Below are 4,220 nucleotides of genomic sequence, written 5' to 3' on the forward strand. Positions count from 1 at the left end.
TTCAACTACGGATGATAAACTTCTGATAATAGATATCAATAATAATAAATAAGCGAACAAACGGTATAAATGAAGATGGTGTTCATAAAAATGATCAGCATACTAAATATACATAAGCATACTTACAGTATAATAATGAAAGAAGAAAGCTTTTTATGCACATTTTGTAACATAACATATTTAGTAAATATCTCAAATATCTTAATAATTTTTCTCACCATAGACAGAAACACTGAAAGTCTTGACTGACATTTCTCTGTACTTATGGATCTGTAGTCCATAAAGTCCAGTGTGTTCAGTTCTGATGTTTCTGATGGTCAGAGATCCAGTTTGATTGTCCATCTGGAGTCTGTTCTCAAATATTGTATTAGTGGCATCTGTATCAATGTTCTGCTTATATAGTCTAGCTATTTGAGTCATTTGAGGTCCAAACGTCCACATAATTCTCTGCTCACTATGTACTTCAGTAACATCAGTGTTCAGAGTGACAGAATCTCCCTCCAGCACTGACACTGACTTCACTCCATCTGAACCAAACACACCTGAAAATCATATAAAGGCAATATACTGTAATTATTAGACAACAAAACTAACTAGATTTAATTTCATATTGATTGACTTTCTAAAATGTGTTTATTTGTTAATTTATTTATTTATTGGAAATTTGTGTTTAACTAACCCCATTTACTGATTAAAAGAGTAACTCACCACACAGGAGAATCAGGATAAGAGTTCGGAGGAAAGAAAACGCCATTCTGGATCTGAAAACTCTCATTTCAGATATTTATCAAAGGTATTTTTCAGTCTAACAGGTTTTCAGAAAGTTACTTTGTGGTTGTAAGAAAACACTGCAGAAGATCTCACACTTTCATGAACATGAACACACAGAAACATCATCTAACACTGTGTGCTTCAGCTGAAGATCATTGCAGCACTTTAAACCACATTCTCACAGTTTAGACACACATTTACTGACCTCAATAACAGAAGTTCTGACTTGTGCAAGTTCACAGTTTCATGCAATGTCAATATTTAATGTCAATATTTAATGCATTCTTTATTTTCTTCTTAAATGACATTAACATATTTTCCATCTCAGCATCATAAACAGTACGTCTAACAGAGAGTGTTAGACGTACAGTTTATGATGTTGTGATGGAAAAGAGACTCATTCATTTAATTTTTTTTATTTATTTTTTTGTTATTAAAAAGACAAGCAAGCCCAGCCCAGCTGACAAAATGTAACGCAATTACTTTTAAAAGTAAATTTCCCCAACACTGGTCACAAATACATGTAAACACTAAAAATAATGCACAGTTTTACAGAAGTTTTTCATATTTAATTGTACTGAATTAGGATAGTAGCTAAAAGATACACTTTCATGAAAATAATTGATATTGTTTTCTCAAAGGTTTCATCATGTCTGACCACTTCAAAAAGGGTTCAGTTGATTCAGAGCTCCTTAAAGCTTTGTTTCTCCCTTCACTGCTCAGCTGCTGTCATTTACAGGAGGAGCTAGATGAGGCTCACAGCGATCAGTTATTATATCTCTTATGTCTATGTATAAACCAAATAATTGTTCAGATCCTTTTTGTTGTTGTTGTTATTGTTCTGCTTCTTTCTATACTTACTTTTAGATAACACTGTATTTTTTAAAAAATATTGCAAATGAACAAAAATAAACATTGTTGTAGCCCACAAGGTTGCTGATCACATTCACAAGAGATATTCAAAACCAGATACAAACACGAATTAACCCAAAACAGCTGAGTCTGAAAGATATTGTGTGCCTTGGTATCAAATGTAACATATGTTGTTTTTAATACATGCTGTCTCTTTCTGTTCTGTTTTACTAAGCTCTTCCAGATCTGATGTCATCTGCAGCCACGCCCACCAGAGCAAAGATGACAAAATAAGATCATAGCTTCCATAGAACCACAACAATGAACAGAGTCTGAGGAAAGAAACAGAAGAACACGAAAACATTAGTGTTCATTTTAACCCTTTCAGGCCTGTAAAGAGCACTACTACCTGATAACCACAATATGTGGGAATTCACCTACAGAGAGGCCTAGAGAGGCCTACTACCTATTACCAGATAACCACCTTAAGTGGAAACTGAAAGTAATTTGGAACTCAACTCCAGGGAGGCCTGGTGAGGCCTACTACCTGACAACCACAAACCATGGGAACTCGCTTTTTAGTGGAAACACACAGTATGTGGGAGCTAAACCTCCAGGGAGGCTGGTGAGGCCTACTACCTGACAACCACAGTATGTGGGAGCTCACATTCAGAGAGGCCTGGTGAAGCCTATTACCTGATAACCACAATATGTGGGAGTTCACCTACAGAGATAACACCCTTAAGTGGAAACTGAAAGTAATTTGGAACTCAACTTCAGGGAGGCCTGGTGAGGCCTGCTAGCTAACAACCACAGTACGTCCACACAGCCCCTCATGTTGAGGGTAGTGATGCTTAAGTATGCTTCAGACACGGGTCACGACGAGGTGTTCCCCATAGTGTCCCCTAAGAGGACACAGTTCGAAGTTCCCTTGACAGGGAACCCGGGACTACCAGTGGCCACTGGGGGTTGAGAACACAGTTTTTGGCTTGGCCTCTTCTGTCAATGGTACCTGCCAGTACCCCTTGGTGAGGTCTAGGGTGGAGATGAACCGGGCTCCCCCCAAGTGATCGAGTAACTCAAACACTGCGTGCGTGATGGTTCTATCACCCCCAACTTCAGCATCTCCTCTATCTCCTCTTGGATGGTGTGTTGCCGAGTCTCTGGAACTCGGTAGGGCCACTGCCTGATGATCGTTCCGAGTGGTGTGCAGACGACATGTTGGAGCACATAGGTCCGCCCAGGGAGGGGGGAGAACACATCGGAGAATTGACCGACCAGTTGTTGCAGCTCTTTTTTTTGGGTAGCCGACAGAAGGGGATTGACATCCACTTTGGGAAGTCGTGGCCTAATGGTTAGAGAGTTTCACTCCTAACCCTAGGGTTGTGGGTTTGTGTCTCGGGCCAGCAGTACCATGGCTTAGGTGTCCTTGAGCAAGGCACCGAACCCCCAATTGCTTTCCCGGGTGCCGCAGCATAAATGGCTGCCCACTGCTCCAGGTGTGTGTTCATCATGTGTGTGCGTTCACTGCTGTCTTTGTGCACTTTAAATGAAGAGCAAGAATTCTGAGTATTGGTCACCATACTTTGCTGAATGTCACTTCACTCACTCACTCACCACAACGGGTGCAGTGGTGGCTAGAGTGGACATTTGGGCCCTAGTTCCAACCCACGCTTTAGGAGGTTAACATGATATAGCTGGTCCTCTCTCCCCCATACAGGTTGCTGGACTCGGTATGTGACGGGCCCTACTCATTTCCATCGCTGTATATGGCCCTTGCCAAGTCGCCGAGGAACTTACAGGCAGCTATCGGGACTAGGACGATCACATGATCTCCCGGCTGTAATTCCCGTGGTTGGGCTGCCCGGTTGTAAAGGTGCTGCTCTGCTCTTGTGAGGTGTTCCTGGACTAGTGGCTAATGACACCCTGTCAATCCGTACCCTCATCTCTCAGACATGTTCTATGGTGGACCGATGGGCGGCTGGTTGTTGTTCCCATGCCTTTTTGAGACATTTAACAGGCCCCGTGGCTGCTGTCCGAACAAGAGCTTGGAGGGGGTTAACCCCAGTAGAGGATTTGGGACTTCTCTGATGCCAAAGAGGACATATGGTAACATCTGGTCCCAGTCCCGTTTGTCGTCTGGTTTCGGCGGTGGCAGCGAGCAGCTGGTTGAACCCCGGCCAGTCTCTCCCGAGGAGCACGGGGACAGGGAGGTCCCTCTCAGCTCCCACTTTGATAGGGGTGGCCGAGATGGTGACACAATGCGCGGGGACCTGTTGTGTGTCTCCATGTACGCAGGTGATGGGGAAGAGGGCCCGGGTCTCCACTCAGAGGGGCAACACGATTGGCTGCACCAAGGCTGATGGCGCTGCCTGAATCCAGCAGGGCTCAGAAGGATTGTCCATTAACTTTTACTTTCATCCGCGGCACCCCTGTTGGTGGTGCATGGTGGACGATGCAGCCTGCCAGCCAGGGCCCAATTTGGTAAGTGAGGAGGTTCCGTGGGCATGGGCTCGTCCTGTGGGCGGGGAACCACCAGCCTGCTTACTGGTTGTGAGATGCCCTCTGGCGTGCGTCGCTCCTAGTTTACACTCCGG

At 44.0% G+C, this 4,220-nt stretch overlaps 1 pseudogene; it reads right to left on the reverse strand.

Annotated features, from left to right (window-relative positions):
- LOC113075663 (uncharacterized) overlaps nt 1-3,273 on the reverse strand; it is a 4,309-nt pseudogene extending 1,036 nt beyond the window's left edge.
- Between the last annotated feature and the right edge of the window lie 947 nt (nt 3,274-4,220).

The sequence above is a fragment of the Carassius auratus genome, unplaced genomic scaffold, assembly GCF_003368295.1.
Source record: "Carassius auratus strain Wakin unplaced genomic scaffold, ASM336829v1 scaf_tig00017433, whole genome shotgun sequence".
Lineage (NCBI taxonomy): Eukaryota > Metazoa > Chordata > Actinopteri > Cypriniformes > Cyprinidae > Carassius > Carassius auratus.